At 43.3% G+C, this 27,894-nt stretch overlaps 2 protein-coding genes across 8 annotated transcripts in view; one reads left to right on the top strand and one right to left on the bottom strand.

The window, feature by feature from the left end:
• ANGPTL2 (angiopoietin like 2) overlaps nt 1-5,618 on the bottom strand; it is a 37,235-nt gene extending 31,617 nt beyond the window's left edge. For both annotated transcript variants that reach the window (XM_001515563.5, XM_003428389.4), the window contains exon 1: nt 5,126-5,618. The gene's annotated coding sequence lies outside the window, so the exon portion shown is untranslated. The remainder of the gene's footprint in view (nt 1-5,125) is intronic.
• The window catches only part of RALGPS1 (Ral GEF with PH domain and SH3 binding motif 1), a 480,822-nt gene that overhangs the window by 250,787 nt on the left and 202,141 nt on the right, over nt 1-27,894 (top strand). The window lies entirely within an intron of this gene.

The following is a 27,894-nucleotide window of genomic DNA, read 5'->3' on the forward strand; positions in this document are numbered from 1 at the left end:
CCCACAACAAGCTTACCGTCTGGAGGGAGCTTACAAGGTAGAGGGATGTCAAGTAAGCCTACAACCCAACCACAGACACTGACAGCAGCTATCCAGTGAAACGGCAATTCTGAAGCGCATCAGAGGTATACTCTGCTCCATAGTGCTTACGTCCACATCGTGGTTTATTTATATTTATGTCTGTATCCCCTTCTACACTGCAAGCTCATTGTGGGCAGGAATCGTGTCTCCCAACTCTATTATATTGTGCTCTCTGAAGCACTTAGTACAGTGATCTGCACACAGTAAGTGCTCAATAAATATGATTGGCAGATACTAACTAGCAGGCCAATCTCTTTATGCTGATGTAAATTCACCATTAGTACTGCAGAGATTCGATGGCTGGAAAAGTGAGAAAGATAGGATTTGGGGCTCTGTATTGTCAGATGTAGGGGTGTCTTGTTCCCCAAATCAGAGCTGGGTCATTGGTCAGGGGAGAAACAGTTCACTCTTTGGCCTTATTTTTTCAGAGCTGATGGCAGGGACCTTGGCTCAGAGACCAGGGCTGGCCAACTAGCCTGCCAGTCCCTGAACTCAGTTGGCTGCTGCGACCAGCTTGTGAGTGGCTTCTTGGCTGCTGCTTCTGAGACCTCCCTTACCTCTTTACCCCTCATTCTCCTGCCCAGTCCTTCCCTGTAGACTGTCAGCTAGCTGTAGGCAGGGAACTCTGTGGTATTGTACTCTACCAAGTTCTTACTACAGAGCTCAATAAATAGAAGCAGCATGGCTCAATGGAAAGAGCCCGGGCTTGGGAGTCAGAGGTCATGGGTTTGAATCCCGGCTCTGCCATTTGTCAGCTGTGTCACTGTGAGCAAGTCAGTTAACTTCTCTGTGCCTCAGTTACCTCATCTGTAAAATGGGGATTAACTGTGAGGCTCTTGTGGGACAACCTGATTACCCTGTATCTACCCCAGCGCTTAGAACAGTGCTCTGCACATAGTAAGCGCTTAACAATTACCAACATTATTATTATTATTACCAGTGATTGAATTATCGATTGGTCCTCCTGGCCACACTTTCTTGGGGCTACAGGGGCCCCATGGAAAGGGGCAGGAGGTATACTGGCGCTAAGCTGGACAGCAGGAAAAGAGCTGTGGGACCCTGGAGCAGCAGCCTGAGCTTTATATCCAAACAGGCTAAGCTAGAACCGCCAGGGCAGCCCGGGGTCAAGGGACGTAACTCCAAACTTCCTAGCAGGAACCTCAGGCAACATTGCCTGGGAGTAGCCAGCGCTTAGTATGATGCTTGGCACATAGCAAGCGCTTAACAAACACCATAATAATAGTTATTGTTATTATTACTAGCCCCTTTGGCTGCCTCCGTAGTGCATTCTGATTATCATGTTGAAAGAAACCGTTGCATGTGTCTGGTCCAGAACCAAGGGCTGGGGAAGGCTGGAGGGTAACAGTGTCTCATTATCAAGGCTGTTTTGGGGTGGTGGGAAAAGGTAGCAGGTCGAGGGATTTATTGAACTGGAAGGGACATGGGGTGAGGGTTAGACAGACTAATTTCACTTTCAGCCCTTACCCAAACTGGTTCCTTATTGTCTAAGGACCAGAGTTCAATCAGTCGATCATATTTATTGAATGCTTACTGTATGCAAAGCACTGTACTAAATGCTTGGGAGAATCCAATACAACAATAAACAGACACATTCTCTGCCCACAACGAGTTTACAATCTAGAGTTGATTCTCTATAGCAGTTGGATCTCTCCCCAGGAGTCCGAATGCATTCCCCCCCAAATAATATTTAAAGAGGAATCCTTTAAATAAGTCCCTTGTGGGCAGAGAATGTGTCTACCAAGCCTTAATGGAGGGTAAGTTTGGATCAACTCTGCTGGCACTTTGCAGCTGGAAGCTAGATCAATCCATCAGTGGCATATACTAAGCACTTACTATGTGCAGAGCACTGATGAGAAGCACCAGCAGAGTTGGTCCAAATCTAGCCTTTGCCGAAGGCAGTCTTAAAGGCACTCAGCTAGTGAGCTGTTCTCATTTGATTCTGGGTATTGCACCTACGAATCCCAGGATTGATAAACTACTGGAAGGTGAATTTGCCGAGGTGGTAGTGCGTTTGAAGGGCAGAATTTTCCATAATCAAGATATGGTTTCACTATAAACACGGTGGTGTTGAACGTGTGCCAGCTGCTTCATCATGAAAAATGCCACTTCTGATTTATTACCAAAACCTGATGTACACAAGAAATGCATTCTGTCGGCCACTGCATATTATTCTTGAAAGAGGTTTTGTTGGAGGGGTTTTTGTGGTGGTTTTTTTTTTTTTGAGAACTACATCAAAGCTAATGAAACAGTATAGAGATAATAATAATGATGGTATTTGTTAAGCACTTACTATGTGCAAAGCACTGTTCTAAGCGCTTGGATCATACATTATAGCCTAATGGAAAGAGCCTGGAAGTCAGAGGACCTATATTCTAATCCCAGCTCCACCATTTGCCTGCTTTGTGATCTAGGGCAAGTCTCTTAACTGCTCTGTACCTCAGTTTCCTCACCTGTAAAATGGGAGTTCAGTACCTACCTCTGCTTAGACTATGATGTGGGACAGCAGCTGTGCCCAGCCTGATTACCTTGTATCTACTCCAGCACTTAGTGCGCTGCTTGGCACAGAGTTAAGCACTTAACTACCACAATTGTTACTAATTATGATTATTTTCTTATACTGAGGACAGAGAATCTGCCTCTCCTGAATTCTGGAAAACTCGTTTCTCACTCCAGAAGGCAACGATCACTTGGTGTGTTGCTCGTGGTGCTCTTTCAGGTCAGTCAGTGAACTTTCTCTGTTTAAGGAGACAGGGATCTGTGAGGGGAGTTCTAAAAACAAGCCCCTCCCGGTGGCCTGTCAGGATGCAGAGCAGTGGCAATGACTTCACTGCTAAAAGCCTGATTTCCTTTAGAGAAACAGTGATAATAATCCACATTTACTGGAGTGCAGAAAGTACTAAAACTCCCCTTAAGGGCCTTTTCATCCTTCAATCATTAAAAGTTACATCGATCGTTCTTTCCAGCCATTTGGCGTCGTTGACGGCAGGATTCCTTGCAGCTGGCTGCCTTGTACATGACACCCGGTCAGTAATTCGATCTGGCTTTTTCAAGCCCTTTGACATTAGCTGGTTGTTGTGATTAGAGGATTTTTCTGATGCAGCCCTTCCCAGAACAGCCCCATCTGACATAAACTTTCAGTGTTTCTTCGCAGTCCTTCTCATAGGATTACCTTCATTTTAAAGCAGCTAGCCTCTTTCTTCATTACAGCTAGCAGCGGGAGGAAAGACCGCACAAGTATGCTGAATGTGCAAGAGGACAAACACGTTTTTTTGTTGGGGTTTTCTCATTGGGTGAAATCGCTGGGTTATTTGGTATAAGCTGAACAAAAGATCCTATTGTAAATTCCCCTGCCCTTTTTTGAGGGAACATGGAAACTTCGGCTTTGTGGTATATGAAATGCATAACAAAGCATTTTTAGCAATAATGCACCCTCTGGTTTTAACCTCTCCTGTTAGAGCCTTTTGGCAGCAAATTGAGTATAACCCAGGAAAATGCTCAGCAAATGGCCATGCTATCTGATATTAGGCAAAGCCACTCAGAACATGTGATGTAAACACTATAAAGACTTAATTCTGACAAGGAAAAGAATCTAAGAGCTTCCTGGTTTTGATTTTATTTTTCATATTCTCCCATTTGTTAGTAAACTCCCATGAGAAACACTTGACTCCTGACTGAAATTAAGGGAATTGCTGTAGTCAACATCACAGGCAATGATGCCCTTTCTGACTGACTGAAATTGAAAGAGGAAAAAAAAATCCAACTAGTTTGGTGTTTCGGAATCTCCAAAATCCATCCTGTTGCTGAGGAAGTAGACAGTTAATGCAGGCAGCGGATGATAGAATGGGAAGGGAGGGGAGAATATAAATTAGTTCTTAGGAGAATTTTGATTTGGAAAGAGTTGAGAATTCCAGAGTATTTTGTAATCTGTGCCTTCTGTTCTTTCCTTTCCACACACTTTGGAGAAAGCCAAATAACTGGGTTTGCCAGGCACAGAGCTCCTAGATTTAAAGCACCAAGGCATTTTCCAGACATCCTTAAAGTGGGTTTTCTTGTAGAAATTAGGTGTCAGAACCTTGCTGTTAAGTTAGTAAAAGGAAGCCAGGCGTTCGTTCGTTCCCTGTTCCAAGGGAGCCTTTACCTCATCTTGTCTCATTCCGTTCAATGCTGAACAGTATTGAAAGACTAGTTACTCTTCTTCCTGTGAATTTCTCTTTAAATATCAATTGTTGATTTTGCTGGTGACAAGACCAGGGTAATACTGCAGTGAAACATTTTGCAATGAACATTTCCCACATGATTTTCCAAACAGTAGCACCTTTTATAATGCCCCTTTCCACTCTTTACAGCTTTTACAACTAGACTGTAAGCTCTTTGTGGGCAGGGAATGAGTTGACCGACTGTTATACTGTACTCTCCCAAGCATTGAGTACAGAACTCTGCACATAGTAAGTGCTCAATAACTACAATCGATCGATTGATTGATTCACACCCACTACCTACTAACCCTGGTAGATATTTACTTGTACTTTATTTTTCACTTAAGATTTTTTTTTTTGGTATGGGAAAGGAGGGTAGAGGTTTTACTGCGTAATTCTGACTTGCAATAAATTCATAGCATTCCTCACATGCCATGTATTGTTTATCACCTAAAGCTTCGATTTCATAAGCCTTTCAAATGATAGCAGTCCTCTGCTCAGCCACCCTGCAAACCTGGTCCACTAACACCTTTAGACTTTCTTGGATTTCGTAAAGCGAAAATGATTTTCCTTTTACACTTATCGGTAAAAGTCTTACAAGGAAGCAGATCACACTTCTCAAATTAAGCCAAAAAGTAGTTAAAAAAGAAAGCATCAACTAGGAAGATGAGGGTGTTCCTTGCCAAATAACAATAAACAGCCTACACCACAACGGGGCGGAGAACAGTAGTCCGCATACACTACTGACACTAAACCAGTCTCTCCTAGTCGACAGGATCAGAGATACCCTGCAAAGCAAGCCAACTGCAGCGTGGTAACAGCCTTACCCTGTTCCTTTACGATTGGCTCCTTGCTTCTGGCTTTCACGTGCTTTGATCAAATGTTATCTGAACGAATCATCCATGTTCAGCATGACCTCTCCCTTGAACGCCGCATCAAACTGTTGACTCCACAGGGACCTTCACCTGCGCTCGACGGCGACTAAGTTTCAGACATTGGATTCGGTACTCAGGGAGTGCATGGAGAGTCGGATTAAGTTGAAACAAAAAGCTCAATTCTCTTTAGTCAAATCGTTTGCGTTTGCAAAAGGGTAAACCACTTGGTTGCCGGGCATCAACCATGCCTTCCCCGCTCCAGGCCCACGGGGACAGCAGGCTGCTGCTAGTTCACTTTGGGTGAAACGGCGACCCCCAGCATAGCAGCCCTAAAGTTTCGAATCCATCATTTCTTGCAAGGTTAAAGCAGCCTTATTTGAACTTCAGCTCCTTTGTGGAGGATTTACATGCAGGAGGAGAAAAAAAAAAGTTTCGTCAAGCATGCTGGAAGTAGACAAATTCTGGTTGGTTCCAGTGACTTTTCTCCACCCACAAATGCAAAATGATCCACCAGCAGCCGGAGACATAAGTTGAGGGCCTCCCCTGAGCCCTAACAGAAGGGGGCTGGCGAAAGCAAAGTTGAACACGGTGATGTCAGAGCTTGTAGCCGTCCAAACTAATCTGGCCCGCAGGAGCCCGCCTCCTGGCCTAGGCTTTGGCAGACACACTCTCCCTCTCCCTTGTCCCCCCTTCTCTTTCCCCCTTCCCCTTTCCCTTTGCTCTGCCGGCCCAGGTTTCTGGCAGATAGCGTTTTACCGCACTCGCCTCCCCTTTCCTCCCCTCCCACCAGCCCAGCCCCGGCTTTGGCAGAAGACTCTAGCAATGTTTGCTTGTGACAGCTGAATGGAAGAAGAAAAAAACACTGCCCAGGCCGAAATTAGCAATTTATAATGAGCTTTGTTCAGTAGAGGGCGGATGTTTTACCCTTTTTGATTAGGTAATGTGTTTAGTTGAGCTACATTTTGGTACTGATTTTCTCTTGCTAGTGTTAGCAATCCTCAGCCCAGAGTTTGTTCCCCGAGAGCTGAAAGATGAGGCCAGGTTTAATCATTGCCATTGGTTTTACTAGTAGTGGAAAAAATACATCCAGATTTGTATTCTCTGCCGGGTGAAATTTGGTAGTCTTCTAGTGTGGTGAAAAATTGTGGTAGCCTGCTGTGCCTATAAAATGGTCAATCAGAGCATTTGCATTTACCGTGTGTAGAGCACTTTACTGAGTGCTTGTGAGAATACATTAGAACAATATAACAGAATTGGTAGACACATTCCCCGCCCACAATGAGCTCGGTATCTATTTCATTCATTCAATTGTATTTTTTTGAGCGCTTACTGTGTGCAGAGCACTGTACTAAGCTCTTGAGAGAGTACAACAGTAAACCATCACATTCCTTGCCCACAATGAACTTACAGTCTACAGTGAGGGAGACAGACATCAATACAAATAAATAAAATAAAATTACAGCTATGTACATGAGTGCTGTGGAGCTGGGAGAGGGGAAGAGCAAAGGGAGCAAGTCAGGGTGATGCAGGGTGATGAGGAAAAGTGGGTCTTAGTCCGGGAAGACCCCTGGAGGAGATGTACCTTTAATACGACATTGAATGGGGGGAGAGTAATTGTCAGATTTGAGGAGGGAGGGCATTCCAGGCCAGAGGCAGAACATGTTGCTGAATTGTACATTCCAAGTGCTTAGTACAGTGCTCTGCACATAGTAAGTGCTCAATAAATGCTATTGAATGAATGAATGAACATGGTCCAGTGATCAGTGGCGAGATAGGCAAGATTGAGGCACAGTGAGAAACTTAACACTAGAGGAGTAAAGTTTGTGGGCTGGGTTGCAGAAGGAGAGAAGTGAGGTGAAGTATTTGCATTCTGTTCTATTTAACCTGGAGCTGGAGTGGGCATAGAGCATGTAAGATTTATAAAAAGGCTTTGAAGATGGTAATAATAGTAATTGTGGTATTTGTTAAGCATTTCCCTGTGCCAGACATCGTACTAAACACTGGGGTGAAAACAAGCAAATCAGCTTGGATACAGTCCCTGCCCCATGTGTGCTTCACAGTCTCAATCCCCATTTTACATATGTGGTAACTGAGGCACAGAGAAGTGAAGCGACTTGCCCGTGGTCACACAGCAGACAAATGGCAGGGTCTGGATTAGAACCCAGGACTTTGACTCCCAGACCCGTGCTCTCTCTACTGCGTCACTCCTTCAAAACCACAGGGTATTTATTAGTCAGAGATAGCAAGGAAGAGAGGACTGTGAGGGGACCTTCTGGGCCTTGAGAAACAGCATGGTCTAGTGGAAGGAGCATGGGTCTGGGAGACAGAGGATGAAAGTTCTAATTCTGGCTCTGCCACGTCATGTCGGCCACATGGGAAGCAGCGTGGCTTAGTGGAAAGAGCACAGGCTTGGGAGTCAGAGAACATGGGTTCTAATCCTGGCTCTGCCACTTGTCTGCTGTGTGACTTTGGGTAAGCTACTTTAACTTCTCTGTGCCTCAGTTACCTCATCTGTAAAATGGGGATTAAAACTGTGAGCCCAACATGGAACAACCTGATTACCTTGTATCCATTCTAGCACTTAGAACAGTGCTCTGCACATAGTAAAAGCTTAACAAATACCATTATTATTATTATTATTATTATTATTATGTCTGTTGTGTGACCTTGGGTGAGTCACTTTACTTCTCTGTGCCTCAGTTACCACATCTGTAAAATGGGGATTGAGACTGGGAACCCCATGTGGGACAGGGACTGTGTCTAACCTAATTACCTTGTATCTACCCTATCACATAGTGTTTGTCACATAGTAAGCACTTAATAAATACTACTGTAATTACTATTACTATTGTTATTAGTATTATTTTATTATTTTCAGTCACGATGGAAATTCTCAGATCTTGTCAGAGACCATCGCTTAGTACAGTGCCTGGCACAAAGTAAGCATTTAACAAATGCCATTATTATTATTATTACCTGAAATGAGCAAATCTGGGAATCCAGTTGAAATATAGGGGCAGTTGCCTCCATGACCTCTGTGGAGAGGAGGCACTTATGATTATAGCCCATTTGGTGGGAGCTGAATGGGCTGGTACCCAGTGCCAGCTTCAGCTATTTGGTTACCCTGAGGAAGGGAAAAATTAGCCAGTCTCCTCTTTTTATTATGTCTTACCAAAGTCCGTTGGAACCCCTGGACTTAGAGGGTTTCTGTGGAGGGTTCCTCTGGAACCATTGTGTATCCCTCTCAGATCCCAGTTTACATAAGGTGCTGTGCCATGGCTGCTCCCCTAACGGTGTACCTTCCTGAAACCATCTCTGCTCATTCCCTGAGTTCTTCTGGTGAAGAAGCAGAGTGGCCTAGTGGATAGAACCCGGGCCTGGGAATCAGAAGGACCTGGGTTTTAATCCTGGCTCTGCCACTTGTCTGTTGCATGACCTAGAGCAAGTCCCTTCACTTCTTTGGGTCTCAGTTCTATCCTGTAAAATGGGGATTAAGACTGTGTGTGAGCCCTGTTGTGGGACAGGGACCATGTCCAACCTGATTATCTTGTATCTACCCCAGAGCTTAGAACAGTGCCTGGCATATTAGTAAGCACTTAATAAGTACCACAATTATTATTACTTTATTATTATTATTATGACGAATCAGGACAAAAAGTGGACCCTCAGTGGCAGTGCTCATTTTAACTCTCCCAGTTAAAAATGGAGGGCACTGACCTCCAGTAACTTGGCCTCTCTCCAGTCTCTCCTCTCCCCTATCCTCCTTTCTCTCCCAGGGGAAAGGATTAAAAAGGGGAAGGACAAGTGGGATCCTGGAGCACAAGATGCAAAGAGCTGAAGAACTTTATGGGGGACTTTAAGAATCAGCCTCTTTTATCTCCCTGCATTCCCTCACCCTGCTTGCTCTTCCTTTCCTGGTGATCCAAAGTGGATACAAGAGCGTTTCTTTGTATGATAGGTTGGTAGTGAGGCCAATCCAGGTGGCCCAAAGGTGAGGATGTATGTGTACTGTGTAGTCAAGTCTTTTCTCACCAGCGATACAGATTTTGCTCAAGCTACTCTTGCTGTTTGATTCACTGTATTTATCATTATTGTTGCTACCATTTATTAAGTTATTACAACGTGCAAAGCACTGTACTAAATGTTAAAGTAATTACTTGACACTCAGTTAAGAAGATTCATGACCCACAGGGGGAGGAAAAAGTAAAATAAGAGGAACAGCATATCCTAGAGGGAAGAACATAGAGCTAAAAGTCAGAGGACTCTGGGTTCTAATCCCAGCTCCACAACATGCCTGCTGTGTCACCTTGATGCAGTCACATAATCTCTATGGGTCTCAGTTTCCTCATCTGTAAAATAGCAATTTAATATCTGCTCTCCCTCCTACTTAGACTGGGAGCCTCATGTAGAGCAGAGACTGTATTCAACTCGATGACTACTGTTTTAAGCACATAGTAAGCTCATCCTCTAGACTGTAAGCTCATTGAGGGCAGGGAACACATCTACCACCTCTGTTGTATTGGACTCTTCCAAGTGCTTAGTACAGTGTTTTGCACACAGTAAGTGCTCAATAAATGCCAACAATGATGATGATGCTTAACAAATACCACAATCATTACAGAAAAATAAGAATATAATTCAGTCAACAAGAAGAATGGATAAAAATGAGCAAGAGAATGGACAAGAGAAGCAGAATAGCCTAGAGGCAAGAGCATGGGTCAGAAAGACCTAAGTTCTAATCCCAACTCTGCCACATGTTTGCTGTGTGACCTTGGACAAGTCACCTAAACTTCTCTGTGCCTGTTACCTCATCTGTAAAATGGGGATTAGGACTGTGAGCCCCAAGTGGGACATGGGCTGTGTCCAATCTGATTCATTTGTATAGTCCCCAATGTTCAGTATAGTGCTGGTTCTTAACAAATATCACTGAAAAAATAAAAATAAGTAAGTGGTAGAGCCAGGACTAGAACCTAAAATTTGACGGGTTCCTTGGCCCTAAAGGGGCTCCCAATCTAAGAATTAAATAGGTTAGAGGGGTCTGGTGACAGACACATGAGGAGAGTTGAAACAATTAAGACAGAAGAACATCACAGAAGACAAAGACAAAGATAAATATTAAAAAAAAAACCAAAAAGAGCAATAGGGAGCCAGGAAACAGGAGCAGAGTTTCAGACTCTTCCAGACTCTTCCAGGGTTTAGCTGTGGCTGTAACTATCCCCTCACAGTTTGACAAATTAATGATTTCATTTTTTTATTTTGACTATTTCTTTCTTTGCTTGTTATGTGGGAGAGAAAAAAGAAAGCTGCTGGCTTCCAGAATGGTGGTTCACCAAAACATGATGTTTGGGCATTTCACAGGCGGAAGTTTCTTTCATCTGAGGTTGGTGTCTATACCCTCAGAGAAAGGTGCATTTAACATTTCTCTACTGAGTAGTCAAAATGATGACATAATGAACTTCAGGTACTCTCTGGCTGGTAATATAAATAATTGGGCCTAACCCTAAAGATATTTCTACAAAATTTATTTCCCACTGGAACAGATGGTAACTCCAGAATTTATTTACCTACTCTTAGTTTCATTTTTAAACATCAGAATTCATTCATGATTTTACCCCATGGGAGCTACAGAAACCATTGCCTGTGGATTTGTGACTAATAATCTCAGGATAGTTGCTGTTGATCATTTTCTTGAGTTCCTACTGGGCATATGCACCTGGGGTGAAGTAGAAGCATGGGGATGACGATGGTTGAAAATATAAAAGAGCCCATCGCAAGCCAGCAGCTTTGCCTGGGTTAACATGGACCAGGGAAGGGAATGCAATGACTCTGGAGTAGTGATGTTGGGTCAGGTCCCCCCAGAAATATGCTCAAGGTTTGGGGGTTTATATGGGCTTCTCTCTGACCGTATTATGTAATGTTGAGTGCATGTGCAATGCAACATGATGATGTCATATGGTGAATTTTTCTTCCCTCAGCTGGCCAAATGTCTAAAGCGGGCCGGAATAAAACTCATGTCCTGAAAGACAGTTATTAAATCACCCTTTCGTTCTCTTCTCCAGACTAAACAATCCCGATTCCTTTTAGAATTGTCTCCCAAGACCTATTTTCCATCCCTTAATCATTTTTGTTGCTCTTCCCTTGACACTCTGCAATATTGCCACATCCTGTTTAAAGCTTGGTGACCAAAACTGGATACATTACTCTAAGAATGGCCTGGCCAGCCGAGTTTATTGTAGAAAGATGGCTTCTTGACTTTGGCATGTCCTTAATCTAGACTGTAAGCCCATTGTAAGCAGGGAATGTGTCTATTTATTGTTATATTGTACTCTTCCAAGCACTTAGTTCAGTACTCTCAACACAGTAAATGCTCAGTAAATACAATTGACTGACTGACTGACTGAATACTCCTATCAACCCGTCTCTAGAAGTAAGCTTGTAATGGGTAGGGAAAGTGGTAATTCTGTTGTATTATACCCTTCCAAATGCTTAGTACAGTTCTCTGCACATAAGTACTCAGTAATTATCATTGATGGATTGATTCCTCTCAGGGTCATGTTGACTTTTTATAACAATGGCACTACAGAGCCCGGCTATTCAGCCTGAGTCAAGGGTGGCATTAAGTCTTTTTCTTCCATGGCTGAGCTCAGCCAGTTTAATTGGACTCACCTCACGATGGTGGCTTCCTGAGCAGGATCAAGGTTTGGGGACACCTGGAATTGCCTTATCCCCTGACTCCACTTGACCTGACTGACCCTTTTTGGGTACTGTGTTTGAAGCATGGCCCAGTGGAAACAGCATGGGCTTATAAATCAGAGGTCATGGGTTCTAATTTCGGCTCCCCCACCAGTCAGCTGTGTGACTTTGGGTAATCACTTACCTCTTCGATGCCTCAGTTGCCTCATCTGTAAAATGGGGATTAAGACAGTGAGTCTCACATGGGACAACCTGATTACCCTGAATCTATCCCAGTGCTTAGTAAGCGCTTAACAAATACCAACATTATTAAGCCATTCTGTTGAATTGTACTTTTCCAAGCCCTTAATACAGTGCTCTGCACACGGTAAATGCTCAAAAAATATAATTGAATGAAATGCATTAATGAATCTATTGTGCCTGTGTTTATGGTCCCTAACCAACTTGTCTGTCCTCGCCTTAACCAGCCCCTTCAGTTCCAGCTCCTCATCTCCAGTCAAGCACTGTGGCCTAGTGGATGGAGCTTGAGCCTGAGAGTCAGAAGGAACTGGGTTCTAATCTCGGCTCTGCCACGTATCTGCTGTGTGACCTTGGGCAAGCCACTTAACTTCTCTGGGCCTCAGTTACTTCATCTGTAAAATAGGAATTAAGACTGTGAGGCCCATGTGCGATAGGGACTGTGTCCAATCTGATAAGCTTGTATCTACCCCCTGCTTAGTGCAGTGCCTGGCACATAGTAAGTGCTTAACAAATACCATAAAACAATCAAATCGTTTATTTAGTGCTTACTATATGCAGAGTACAGTACTAATTGCTTGGGAGAGTATAATATAACAGAGGAGGTAGACATGTTCCCTGCCCACAAGGAGGTTACCATCTAGAGGGAGAGACAGACATTAAAATGAGTTATGTGTGTATATATATATATATAAATACTTTGGGGCTGAGGGTGGGGTGAATAAAGAACTTAGTACAGTGCTGTGCACACAGTTAGCCCTCAATAAATACGATTGATTGATTGATTGATTGATTGAATAAAACTACAAGTCCAAATTCAAGGGTGACACAGAAGGGAGAGGGAGCAGGGGATTCAGGGAAGGCCTATTGGAAATGTGCTTTTAATAAGACTTTGAAGATGGGGAGAGTGATCACCTCAGATATGAAGAGGTAGGGCTTTTCAGGTCAGAAGTAGGATGTGGGAAAGGGGTCGGCAGCAAGATAGACAAGATCTAGGTACAATAGTAGGTTGACAGAGGAGAAAGAGTGCATTTATTCATTCAATCATATTTATTGAATGCTTACTGTGAGCAGAGCATTGTACTAAGCGCTTGGGAGAGTACATTATAACAATAAAGGGACACATTGCTTACCCACGATGAACTTACATTCTAGAGGCTGTGTGCTGGCTCGGTTGTCGTAGGAAATCAGTGAGGTAAAGTAGGATGGAGCAAGTTGATTGAGTGCTTTAAAACCTGTGTGGTAAGGAAGGAGTTTCAGGTTGATGTGTAAGTGGGTGGGCAGCCACTGGAGGTTTTTGAGGCATGGGGAAACAGTGACTGAATTTTTTTTTAATTTAGAAAAATGGTCCAGGCATCAGAGTAAAGTATGAATTGGAGAGGGGAGAAGCAGGAGTCAGAGAGGACAGCAAGAAGCCTGATGCAGTAGTCAAGGCACCCACACCACTGTCAGCAGCCCTCTGTCTCTTTTCTTTTCCAATCCAATCGGGCTTGCCACCTCCATGATCCTAGACCTTCCCATATTGGTTCCTGCTCCTGCTCTGAGAGTGAGCAGTGCATCTAGAGACAGAATATATTGACTTTTAGGAATAAAGATGAGTCAGGAAATTAAGCACTGATCCAATTGGGAATTAGGATGACCTTAACTCTACTTAAAAAAAATAATGAAACAGCGAAATCACCTCAAGGCCAATATCACTATGTAGCATTTATTGGAGAGGCCCACCAGGTGCTGTAAAGAGCATTCCCACAACCTGTCAGGAACTGGAATAACCGGGAATGTCATCTAATCTAAAACCCAGTTTTTCTGTGGACTGAAAGACCTTTAAATAGCACCATGTGATAACATTTGGAGACAGTTACTTTGACTGTCTGGGAAAGTAGGCTGCTCTGCAGAATGTAATGCGAATCAGCCCATGCCTGAGGGGTCTGTTCCCGAATTTGTGATCTAGCAGGGATTTGGAACTCTTCCTGGTGGCTTCCCTTGGTGGATTGGTTGAGTCAACCCCTCATTTGGACTGGTGACGAGTTGTAGTTGTCCAATTTGGAAGGCACAGAAGGAAACTCTGGAGAGTTAGACACTCTTTGAATGTTTTTTTAAGTTGTCTCACCTTAAGACAAGTCAATTGTTTGATCAGTCATTCTGGTGGTTGGCCAGACTGGCAGGAATTCTGGATCACCAAGGACCTTGTTCTGTGAGACTTACTTGGGCAAGCAACTCTGTTCTACCCTGAAAAGAGAGCTGTTGCCACAGCAGAGTAGCCATTGGCTTAGTAGCCCCTCCAGCTTGCTCAAAGATGATACAGCATCTACTGGATAAAGCATGGGCCTGAGAGCCAGAGGACCTGGGTTCTAATCCTGGCCCTGTCACTTCCCAGCTGTGTGAACTTGGGCAAGTCACTTTACTTCTCTATACCTCAGTTTCCTCAACTACAAAGTAGGGATTCAATACCTGTTCTCCCTCGCATATAGATGTGCGCCCCATGTGGGACAGAGATTGTATTCAGCCTGTCTACTTACTTGTATCCACCCCAGTGCTTAACACATGAAAAAAATAACCTGGGAGTGGAGCAAGATTTCTGTATTTTTGGGTTAGCGTAGGTTCCCATGCTTTCAGAAGAGTCAATATTTTATGTTGCATGCCTAGTATTGGAAAGGATGTGTCTTATTTCCAAAGTCAATTAAGCTGGCAGAAAGCAGTTTCTGTATGCCCATATCAATTATCTGATGTCATTTAAGAAGTGTATGATTTTTTTCCCTCTGAGTTATAACAGCAGAGGCAGGAAGATTTGGGCGGAGTGTAGGTGTCATCAGTATCACTGTGGTCATCTAATTTCTATTCCTTTTCCACTAAAGTCTTTATTAAGTACTTATGTGTGGCACTCACTATGCCAAGACTTTGTAAAGTAAATTGAACAGTCTTGGTCTCTGTCCTCTGGGAGGTCAGAGGCTTGTACCTCAGCGATTTCTGTGCTAAAAATCATGGAGGATTCCTCTGAGTTTCTGCTAGATTTGACATCAACCTACTCACCCCTGGACTTTCCTCAGTCTGAAAACATTTTTGTGACTCATGACCAACCCCTGGTCTTCCACTCCACTTTGAGAGAGTATATTCCCCAACTACAGTACCTCAGGGTCACTTAAAACTCCATGCTGCAATCCAGAGACGTAAAGTTTTTATCCCCTGATTGGTGCTGGAATGTCTTAAACCAGCATTGTGACCAAAAGATAGCTTCCTTCCTGAGGAACTTTCCATCCCCTCTTCTGGTAGTCTCTTTTATAAGGGGGAGAGGATGGCTACCCAGAACACAAAACATGCAGGCCTTTCTTTTTATAGTACCAATAAAATAGTAATAAAGTTTTCCTTATTAAAGCTAAATTTGAAAATGAAGAAAGACAAACAGTAACCAGCCATTAACAAGTATTACCTTATAACTCTAAGCAGAATCAGTACTAGAGTTCCAAATAAAATGAAGTTACAAAAAACAGTCTTTCCCTCTCCTAAACAATTTTGATTGTCCAAAAAATGCCTTAGTCTGTCAAGTCTTTTGTAGCTGTCCCTTTCCTTCACCATAAGCCTCTTCCTCTGTGCAGATTCCCCAGACTCTCACAACCCAGGGTCCCTTCTTCAGTCTATAAAAATCCTGAACTTCCTTCTACTTACTCCCTTTTTTTTTTGGTCCTGGCTCCTGGGGCCAATTCCTGAACCAGTATTGGCTCAGTCTCCCACAATGTTGTCCTGGTAGCCACATATGTCTTTTGCTGTTAGCTCTTTGAAAAAGACAGCAGGTTGGGCCCTATGTATTTGCAAATTTCTGGGATCCAAAAAGAAAGGGAATTATCAAGATTTTTTCTGGAAGTTCCAGTTTCAGGAAAACAGGCTAGGATCATTTAACTAATAAAACTAAAATTGTACAGTATGTAGCTTTGAGAGAAATCATTTATTCAATTGATAAATTCTGAGAAGAAATGTTTTAGATCAGAATTTTAAAGGACCAGGGCCTCACAGTTATCTACCTAAGAACATTGACCCTTCCATAAAGACAGAGTCATAGAGGACATGTAGACAACTGGATAACCATTGAATAAGCAAAGGGAAAAATGTATACTGAGCTCAGTAAGTGAAGAGGCAGCTCTAGGGTTTGAGAGTTTAGATGAAGTGAGACTATGGAATTTCCTTCCTCTTTCCCAGATAATTAGGCAAGACTCTCAGAAGGAAAGGATTTGGGAAGCTGCTTTGATGAAGAAAGAGGATTTAGGGAGCCAGGGGGAGGAGGACATTCCAGGCAAAGGAATGGCCTGGGTTTGTATGGAAGGATTATGTGGGATTGAGCAAATTTGCCTGAGAAGGACAAAGGAGATGGTGGAAATGAGATATGAGAGAGGTAAAAGATTTAGAGATCCAAAGATATATATGAGAATGTGGCAGGTGTGGCTTGGGGAAGGCTTTTGAAAGAAGCCAGGGGTAGGGATGTGACAGCCTTCGTTGGAGGGAGGAATAGAGAAGAGCTCTAAAGACTGAACTGAGAAGGCCAGTTGAGGTTCAAATGTCAGTTAAAACTGTAGCAGGGCCGGACTGGGAAAGACCTAAAAGAATCCAAGAAGAGTATGGCAAAAAAAAGAGTCTGGATATGTAAAGAGAGGGGCAGTGAAGATTTGAAAATGGAGGGTGGTGAGGGGGCACTGACTCCTGAAAATTGGGAGAAATTTAGAAAAAAGGACATTGTTAATTGAAGCATTGTGTGTACCACATAAGAATAACCAAAATACTTTAGGCTAATTTGGTACACTCATCATGAATCTACTAGTTTAAGGTCAAGAACATTACACCGAGCAATTCGACTGACTTTTTCCTTTATCGTAGAAGTTGGATCAAGTTGATTTTTTAAAATGGTATTTATTGAACACTTACTGTGTGCTTTGCACCCAAACGGCTACTTTACTGCTAGAGGCTCTTGTTATATCACGACTAGACTGCTGTATCAGCCTTCTCTCTGATCTCCCTTCCTCCTCTCTCGCCCTGCTCCAGTCTATTCTTCACTCCACTGCCCGGCTCATCTTCCTGCAGAAACGATCTGGGCATGTCACTCCCCTTCTTAAACACTTCCAGTGGTTGCCTGTCAACCTCCGCTCCAAACAAAAACTCCTCACTCTAGGCTTCAAGACTCTCCATCACCTTGGCCCTTCCTACCTCTCCTCCCTTCTCTCTTTCTACCGCCCACCCCACACGCTCCGCTCCTCTGCCGCCCACCTCCTCACCGTCCCTTGGTCTCGCCTATCCCGCTGTCGACCCCTGGGCCACGTCCTCCCGCGGTCCAGGAATGCCCTCACTCCTCACCTCAGACAATCTAATTCTCTTCCCCTCTTCAAATCCCTACTTAAAACTCACCTCCTCCAAGAGGCCTTCCCAGACTGAGCTCTCCCCTTTTTCCCTCTGCTCCCTCTACCCCCCCTTCACCTCTCCACAGCTAAACCCTCTTCTCCCCCCTTTCCCTCTCCTCCTCCCCCTCTCCCGTCCCATCCCCTCAGCACTGTACTTGTCCACTCGACTGTATATATCTTTATCACCCTATTTATTTTGTTTATTTTGTTTAATGAGATGTACATCACCCTGATTCTATTTAATTGCCATTGTTTTTATGAGATGTTCTTCCCCTTGACTCTGTTTATTGCCATTGTTCTTGTTTGCCTGTCTCCCCCGATTAATAATAATAATAATAATGTTGGTATTTGTTAAGCGCTTACTATGTGCCGAGCACTGTTCTAAGCGCTGGGGTAGACAGAGGGGATTTAGACTGTAAGTCCTTCAGAGGGCAGGGACTGTCTCTATCTGTTGCCGACTTGTACATTCCAAGCGCTTAGTACAGTGCTTTGCACATAGTAAGCGCTCAATAAATACTATTGAATGAATGAATGAGTGAATACTAAGAATGGGTGAGTACAATGTTGTGGGTAGGGAATGTCTGTTGTTATATTGTACTTTCCCAGGTGCTTAATACAGTGCTTTGCACACAATAAATGCTCAATAAATATGATTGATTGAATAAATGAATGAGAAGATGAAAGGAGGGCTTAGTCAGAGAAAGCCTCTTGGAGGCTTTGAAGGTGGGGAGAGTAATTGTCTGTTGGATTTGAGGAAGGATGGTACTCCAGACCAATGGCAGGATGTGGGCAAGGGGTCAGTTGTGAGATAGGTGGGATCGAGGCACAGTGAGAAAGTTAGCTTTAGAGGAGTGGAGTGTGCAGGTTGGGTTGTAGTAGGAGAAGTAGTGAGGTGAGGTAGGAGGGGGCAAGGTGATTGAGTGCTTTGAAGCCAGTGGTGAGGAGTTTTCATTTGATGTGGAGGGGTATGGGCAACCACTGGAGTTTCTTGAGGAGTGGGAAAACCTGTCATGAATATTTTTGTAGAAAAATGATCCCGCAGCAGAGTAAAGTATGGACCGTACTGGTGAGAGACAGTAGGCTGGGAGGTCAGTGAGAAGGCTGATAGAGTAATCGAGGTGGGATAGGATAAGTGATTATATTAACATGATAGCAGTTTAGGATGGAGAGGAAAGGGTGGCTTTTAGCTGCTTTAGCTTCACATGTTTGTATACCTGCTGCCTTGTTATGCATGTTCCTTTCACACTGATACCATGTTACTCTGCCCATCCAGGGTCTCCCTTCTGCAGGTAGGGTCTTAGTTTGTGTACCTGCTGCCTTGTTATGCATGCTCCTTTCACACTGATACCATGTTACTCTGTCCATCCGGGGTCTCCCTTCTGCAGGTAGGTTCTCAGTGACTTCAGGCATTCTCTCTTGACTGCCCTCTGTTTACCTCTTAGGCAGCATTTTGCACCCTGCCTCTCCTGTCCTCTAAATGGGTAGTCCAGGGCTTCCCTCAGGCTAGAGTCTCCTCTGCAGGGGCTCTATGCCCTCAGAAGAGATGACTCTCAGCTGGGGCTCCTTCCAGTACTCTGGACTGGCCTGATGAGACTGCTCTGGCTGTTTGTGTCTTGTTTTGGGGTCTCCCTGGGGGTCCATCTTAAGGCCATTTTCTCCTTTCCTGGTGTGGGGAATGCTTATACACCCACTAAAGAAGCAGCGTGGCTTAGTGGAAAGAGAAGGGGCCTAGGACCTAGGAGTCACAAGAAATGGATTCTGATCACAGCTCTGCCGCTTGCCTACCCGTGACTTTGGGCAAATCACAACCTATCCGTACATCAGTTTTCTCTTCTGTAAAATGGGAATTACATACCCATTCTTCTTCCTGTTTAGGCTGTGACTTTTGTGGGAAAGGGACTGTGTTCTTGTATCTACTCAGCACTTACTACAGTTTTTTGACACATAATACCATTATTATTATTATTACTATTATTGCTATTATTTCTCTCACACCCTTCCTCCATGGGGACAGTCTACAGCTGCCCTGGCCACCACATCATCACAGCCGCCAACACCGGAGGCTGCCTCGGGCACATCAATGGTTTTCTCCAGCTCTGCTGAATGACCTGCTCTGCTGCCTTTACATCCTGAATAAATAGTGTGAGGAACCTTGATTTGCTTTTCTGTTCTTGATCTGTGGATAAAGGCCTTTTCTCTGAAGAGGAAGTGTACTGCTAGTGCCAAAGCCTTGAAGAAAAGGGTCTCATCTCCTGTTTGTTCTGGAACTTCCCCAGCACCATATGGAAGAGGCTCTGGATGGAAGTCTGGATCAGGTTTCTGTTTAAATGGGATCATTTCATAGGTACCTGTGGAGGGAGAGAAGTAGTCTGTACTATTGATTAGGGATTGATTGATTGTGAACCCAGCAGAAGAGGGAAGGGGATAGCTAGTAGCCATAATTTTAGACTCAAGCATCCTCTTTATTTTGCAGAAGAGAGTGCTTCTATATGAAAAAAAGGTGGTGTTGGAAGTTGAATAATTTTAATGCCATATATATTATGAAATGTGCAAGATAACCTGTCAAAGGTATTTTTACTTACATGGCCTAGTGGAAAGCAACAGGGAAGCAGCATGGCCCAGTGGAAAGAGCAAGGGCCTAGGAATCAGAGGACTGAATTTGAATCCCTGCTCTGCCACTTGCTTGCTATGTGACCTTGGGCAAGTCACTTAACTGCTCTGGACCTCAGTTTCCTCAACTGTAAAATGGGGATTCAATATCTGTTCTCCCTCTTACTTAGACTGTGAGCCCATTGTGGGATAGTACAGTGTCTGACCTGATGAACTTGTATTTGCCTTGGTGCTTAGATTAGTGCTGGACACAAGAGTGTTTACCAAATATCATTAAAAAAGAGAGAGAGGTCATGGGCCTTGGAGGCGGAGTACTTTGGTTCTAATCCTGGTTCTGCCAGTTCTTGCAGTGTGACTTTGGGCAAGTCACTTAACTTCTTGGTGCCTCAGTTTCCTCAACTATAAAATACGGATTATTTATTTGTTCCCCCTCCTATTTAGACTCTGAGCCCCATGTAGGACAGAGACTGTGTCCAACCTGGTGATCATGTAATGTGTATCGACCCCAGAGCTTAGAACAGTGCTAGGTGCATAGTAAGTGTTTAACAAATAAAATAATAATAATAATAACTTCATAATAATCAGCACCTCATTTCAACTCTTCCTTCCATCATCAGTGTCATATAAACTATTGCTTTTCCAAGACAACGACAAACCTAAACTAACAAATGATGTCAAGTGGTTTGGGTTGAAATCTGAACACTAAGTAAATCTGCTGTTATTGCTAGCTGAGCTTTCATTTTTGCAAGCTTTCCTCCCTGTCCTGAGAGAGAAAGTTCACACTTGTTGATTGTGGGTTCATAACTTCCAGGATGGTCATTCCACTTCTCTTTGGGGAATGGGGCCTTAGTCCTACTTAAGGGAATGGAGAGAACCAGGGCAGTGGGATTGATGATGGAGGAGGAGCATACAACAGCAGCCAAAGCATACAACAAGTATACCATCACCCTACCCCCCGAAAAGCCTATCTGCTCATTCCCAGGCAGCCAAAATCTCTAACTGGCATAGCTCCATGCACAAGCCCACATTCTCATTCATGCACATGAACACGTAAACATCTCTCAGCCGATAATAAATGCTACCTTGAGTCAGACCAATGGAACACCTAACCCAGTTTTCAGTCCCTGTTAGTGGCAAAAGGATCTGAGTCTCAGAGGCACCTGGGTTCTACTCCTGGCTCTGCCACTTGTTTGCTGTGTGACTTTGGGCAAGGCACTTAACGTCTCTGCTACCTCATCTGTAAAATTGGGATTAAGATGGTGAGCCCCACTGTGGAACAGGGACTGTCCAACCTGATTACCTGATATTTTCCCCTGGGGCTTAGAACAGTGCCTGGCATATGGTAAGCGCTTAAATACCATTAAAACAAACAAACAAAAAATCAGGGTATTTGGAGGAACAGTATAATGGTTGCCTCCCTGGACAGCCTTTCTCTTCCCTGTAATAACTCATTATGAACATCTTTTGCACTCGATCAACAAAACAACCAATGGTATTTATTGAGAGTTTACTGTATGCAGAGCAATGTGCTAACCACTTGGGAGAGTACAATGGAGTAGTTAGACATTATCCCTGCCCTCAAGGAGCTTCCACTGTCTACCCCTAAGTCCTTCTGGACTTGGGAGTCGGAGGTCATGGGTTCTAATTCCTGCTCCACCACATGTGAGCTGTGTGACTTTGGGCAAGTCAGTTCACTTCTATGTGCCTCAGTTACCTCATGTGTAAAATGGGGATTGAGACTGTGAGTCCCAGGTGGGACAACCTGATTGTTGTTATTGTTTTTACAGGATGTTCTTCCCCTCGACTCTATTTATTGCCATTGTTCTTGTCTGTCCGTCTCCCCCGATTAGACTGTTAGCCCGTCACACGGCAGGGACTGTCTCTATCTGTTGCCGACTTGTTCATCCCAAGCGCTTAGTACAGTGCTCTGCACATAGTAAGCCCTCAATAAATACTATTGAATGAATGAATGAATGAACCTGATTACCTTGTATTTACTACAGCGCTTAGAACAGTGCTTGGCACATAGGAAACACTTAACAAATACCATCATCATCATAATCCTCATCATTCCAAACTTTCTAAAAACCTTATTTTTACTTCTAATAACCCATCAAGGATCCCTCAAAGCACCCATACCCCATCTGTATTTACACAGCTCTCTCCTCATATGTAACAGTTTACTCGTCCACATGCAAAGTAAGTCTGCAAGAAATAAAAATGAAAACTATAAAAGCACAGTAAAATTGAGAGGATAGAAGGAAATTGAGAGGATAGTAGAATGTGGAGGCAGTACACCAGATAATGAGTGAGGCTGCTTAGTCCATACATGTGTATAATCAATCAATCAATGGTATTTATTGTATGCTGTTCACTGTACTGAACACTTGGGAAAGCACAGTAGAGTTGATAGACACAATCTCTGCCCACATGGAACTTACAGTCTAAAGATAGAGACAGACAAAAATTATGGGTAGGGCAGAATGTACCTACCCCAGCACTTAAAATGGTGATTGACACATAGAAAGCATTTAACAAGGACCTGGGGTCTAATTCCAGTTCCTCCACTGTGGCAAGTGAAGTGGGCAAGTCACTTCACTTCTGTGTGCCTCAGTTACCTCATCTGTAATATGGGGATTAATAATGATAATAATAATTGTATTGGTTAAGCATTAGGCACTGAACTAAGCACTGGGGTGGATTCAAGCAAATTGGGTTGAACACATTCCCTGCCCCACAAGGGGCTCACAGTCTTAATCCCCATTTTACAGTTGAGGCAACTGAGGCACAGAGAAGTTAAGCGACTTGCCCAAGAGCACACAGCAGACAAGTGGTGGAGGCAGGATTAGAAGCCAGGTCCTTCTGATTCCCAGGCCATTGCTCTAGCCACTAGACCATGCTATTTCCCATAAGACTGTGGGAAGATAAGATTAAGACTGTGAGCCACATGTGGCACAGGGACTACGGCCAACGTGACAATCTCGTATCTGCCCCAGTGCTTAGTACAGTGCCTGGCACATAGTAAGTGCTTAACAAATATCATTAAACACCCCCCCCACAAATGCCATAATTATTATTAGTATTATCTGTCAGTAGTCTGCCCCTGCCCCCAACAAAGTCCAGCAGGGCAGACTTGGAGACATGGTATACAGCCAGGGAAACAGCCCTGGAGTGTAGACAGCCTGCCCTGTGGTTCCTCTTTCCAGAATTAGCAGTTTTACTTTGCACTGAGGTGCAATCCCCCTGCTCAGCGTAATGGTTCCCTATTCTTCCACCGGTAGCAACCTTAAAGCTCTTCTCCAGGGAAGTTTGAGCAATGACAGCATTCATTCCTTCTAATGTTCCAAAAGCTTGTATATGGGATCTTGAGATGTTTAGGTGAAAGATGTTATGAAAATGAAGCATTATAAGTACAGTGAAACTGCATTCATTTGAAATATGCAGAGATTGGAGGCAAAAAAAAAGGAATTTGAATAAGTAATGTCTTTGTGCGCAGGGATCATGTCTACCAGCTCTATTGAATTGTACTTTCCCAAGCACTCAGTTCACTGTTCTGCATCCAGCAATTGCTCAAAAAATACCATTGATTGATTGATTGATTTGATTAGCCAGTATTTATTAAATGACCATAACAAACATATGAATGGTTCAAGAAGAGCAAATGCACATTATTTACTGGTGATCAGTGTATAAATGTTCTTCATCATCATTGTCATTTGTATTTATTGAGCACTTACTATCTGTAGAGTACTGTATTAAGCACTTGGGGTCTTCAGGAACTGCCAGCGGCTCAAAGGCAATTCTTTTCTAAGGAATTTTCAATTGAAAGTAAAGCAAAGCTATGTAAATAGTCAAAACCCAAAGAAGAACAAAGGAAAATGTAAAACTGTCCTCTGACAAGTAACTCCATGAAAGGAAATGAAAGGCAAGTCCAGAAGAGGGGTAATTTTATTTTTGCAAAACTAGAGACCCTCCTTAGTTAGAAAGTGTGACCTGAGGGTAAGTCCTGGAAATTGGGGAAAATGTAAAATATAGGATGCTTTTGAAAGGATAACCATTCCCTACTCAGCAGTTGTCAGCACTTCCGATTTGGATCTTCCCAGTTTACCTTTTTAAATGCAGAGTGGCCACATCCATCGCAGAATTGCTGGCATCTTGAATCTACCAGACTGCTCCAGTAGTCTCCTTGGGCTAGGTCCAGAGAGGGAGACACATTCTTGCCCCATATACAAGTCTGCCTTGTGTCCCTTTGCAGCCATAAAACCACCAGTTGTTCTTTAGCGATGCCAACTTGGGTTCCATATTTACAGCTTTGTTAGCTGTTCAGTCATTGCATCAAGTCAATTTGGATCTGAGTTACTTTATCCTTTGCTACTACTATATATTACTTATATTAATATCTGTCTCCCCCTCTAGACTGTAAGCTTATTGTTGACAGGGAACATGTCTGTTAACTCTGCTGTATTGTACTCTCCCATCTCCTTAGTACACTGCTCTGCACATAGTAAACACTCAATAAATTGAGTGCTTGATAGATTGATTAGCTTGGAATGTATTTACATTTTCTATTGAGCTCGACCAATAGCAACTGCATTGTTAGTTACAGGATGGGAGTGAAATCAGACATGCTTCTGTCCTGTTCTTGGTTTCACAGTGGTGAGGCATAAACTTAAGTCCACAGGAAAATTCCTCATTTGGCTTTCTATCAGTTGAGTGTTGTGTTGTGAGGTAGCAGGAATAGAGCATCTGTTATGCAGACAGGAGAAGGCAGGCCAACTCTTCCCCTGGTTGCCCCCAGAAAAACCAAAATTAATTCCATAGTCTAGAATAATAATAATAATAATGGCATTAAGTGCATACTATGTGCCAGGCATTGTGCTAAGCACTGGGGTGGATACAAGTAAGTCAAGTTGGACACAGTCCCTGTCCCATGTGGGGGTCACAGTCTAGATCGTCATTTTACAAATGAGGTAACTGAGGCACAGAGAAGTGAAGTGACTTGCCCAAGGTCACACAGCAGGCAAGGGACAGAGCCAGGATTAGAACCCATGACTTTCTGACTCCCAGACTCTTGCTCTATCCATTGCAACATGAATTTGGGATAGGGGAGGGGAGCTGGTGGCGTGCAGGGTGATTGTAGTGTTAGTATGATGAAGGAAAGGCCTATGAGAGATACTAGTTGATCTCCTTTATGAAAATGATTTAGAGATTTGAATTTCAGTGGATGGGGCAAAGTAGAAATTAGACTAGTCGGTAGTGTGTATGCTTGTTGTTGCCAGGTTTGAATAATGGATGGATTCCTTCTTACCCTGGCCATGAGATCTGAATGTTTGCAGCCTCTGGGTACTTATGCACTCAACATTTTATTCATCTACATGTCTATCCTTCAATTCTCTTCTCCCTCCTAATGTGTAATTCATTTTGTGTCTATCTCCTCTATTAGACTGTAAAACCTTGGAAGGCAGGGATTGTGTCTTATTAAGCTATTATACTCTACCAAACACTTAGAGTACTCTCTGCAAAGTGGATACTCAGAAAATACTATTGATGTATTGATTGAAAACTTTCCAAATTAAGGGCATCTCAATCAACATTTTTTAACCATTGCAGAAATTTGACTCCTCTAAAGCAGCCATTGGGGAAAGAGAGAAATTAGCCATTGTAAACAGGTCAGAAAGCAGGTTCATGGAAACCGGGTCTGCAGTTGCATATCTAACTTGTCTGATTTCTGGCTGAAATGGAAGACTGGCAGATTTTGTAGTGGTAAGCATATTTATTAAGTGCTTACTGTGTGTAGAGCACTAAAGTAAGTAAGGGCTGGTTGAGTCTGCCCAGCTGGAAATGACATAGTTCCTGTTCTTCAGGGCTTTTGTTTCTCTAGATGGAGAGAGAAGGCTTTCCAGCATAATAATTAATAATAATTGTGGTATTGGTTAAGCATTTACTAATGTGCCAAATATGAGGTCCCATAATGGGCTCACAGTCTAAGTTGGAGGGAAAAATAGGTATTGAATCCCCATTTCTGCAGATGAGGGAACTGAGGCACGGAGAAGTTAAGTGACTTGCCCAAGACAAGTGGCGGAGCCGGTATTAGTACCTAGGTCCTCTGACTCCCAGGCCCATGCTTTTCCCACTAGGCCACTCTGTTTCTCATTTGTTCATTACTTAGGAAAACATTCACATTCCCCTTCCTTGCTTCTTTTCTCCCCTCTGGCCTCAATCTCTAGTTTCTTGTAAACCTGAAAGAATTAAAAGAGCATTTTCTTGAAGTGTGTCAAAGGGTAATCAGTGGAAATTTAAGCCTAGGTTTATGGAATATTTGGATGGTTTTGATGATTGATTCAGTTAAAATGTCAAGGATTTTTAGCTGTTTTCCTGGATCGGAGCAGAAAGAAGTGGTTCAAGAAAAACTTGTGTAAAAAATATATTCTGTACCAACTTGACTACTACTTTCTGTGAAAAAAGAAGTCCCTCAAGTATTGCAAATACTCAGGCTTGTAACTGCTGGGGAAAAGAGAAAAACCTTTGGAGTCTTTGGCATAGCCAAGAGACCCAGCTCTCTCGTGCAGCCTCCCGATCCTGTTTTATAAGCAGATTGGATTTTATCCTTCTAGAGTGAGTAACGAGGATGCGATCCAAGGAGATTGGTCTTCAATGGGGATTTTGGCAAATTCCTGGGCTGCACATTTAACCCCAGTCAACGTGGACTAAACCAGATCCTAAGGATGGAATATTGATGTCAGCCTGTTCTTCTAAATTGATGGGAAACATATAGGTCCCTTGAACGTATGCAAAGGCATCATTTTATTGAATAGTGCCTCAATTTTGCTAAGTACTTCCACATCACATTCATCGACTATCGTGCAAGAGTTATTAGGGACTTGGGTTAAGGCGTCTGTGGTCCTGTTTCCAAATCACTAGGCTCACTATGAGAATGCTAATTAGCTCAGGGCTTGCAGTCTCAGGAGGAAGATTATGGAAAACACAAGCCATGGAGACTGAGCACAGTTTTCTCCTTCAGTTTGACTCTTCATTTTGCTTTTTCAAACTGGGAGTTATTTTTAGCTGTACCAGCAAATGTCATTTGACAGTGCAAATGAGAAGGGTTTTCAGTTCAGCGAGATCTTGAAACAAGCTGGCAGTGGCCCATTGTGCTTAATATATGATTAGCTTAGGCTTGATAAATGTAATTAGATGCTGATCATGCCTTCTCCCCCAAAAACGTGAAGTAGAGGCATGCCAGAAAATTGATTTATTTTTGCAGGGAACTGATTTTTGCAGGTCTGGTTTTTTCAACAAAATCCCATTGATCGGTTAGTCCCCCGGCTGATGGCTGTGTTGGTGACTATACAGCTGGCCCAGTTTGCAGGGTGCTGTTAGCCCCGCAGAAAGGGCCAAATTTTGTTGGAGCAGCTCTCCTGATTCGGTGGGATGGGGACCGAGAGGTAGTTCGGGGTTGAAGCCTGTGGAGTTGATATATTGAGGCAGCAGAGTAAGGAAGCAGTGCTGAAGACTTTTTTCTTAGACAGTCTTCATAGTCTGTAGAATATAAAATCTCCTAACATGTGGCTAATTTACTTTTCCTAGTGATTCATGAATTAAAATTGCACTTCAATTTGAGTGCTTCAAAATGCCATTTTCAGTCACTGTGTCGGATCCCAGTAACAAGCATAAAAAGTCTTTATCCATAACGATATCCTTCGGGTTTCCAAAAAAAGCTTTATGGCAAAGTGAGGTAGGGAGATTGTGAGGAGCGGAGACTAGTGAATGCTCAGGGGTAACCATGCCCCTTCTACCGTG

Source organism: Ornithorhynchus anatinus, chromosome 4, assembly GCF_004115215.2.
Source record: "Ornithorhynchus anatinus isolate Pmale09 chromosome 4, mOrnAna1.pri.v4, whole genome shotgun sequence".
Taxonomy (NCBI): domain Eukaryota; kingdom Metazoa; phylum Chordata; class Mammalia; order Monotremata; family Ornithorhynchidae; genus Ornithorhynchus; species Ornithorhynchus anatinus.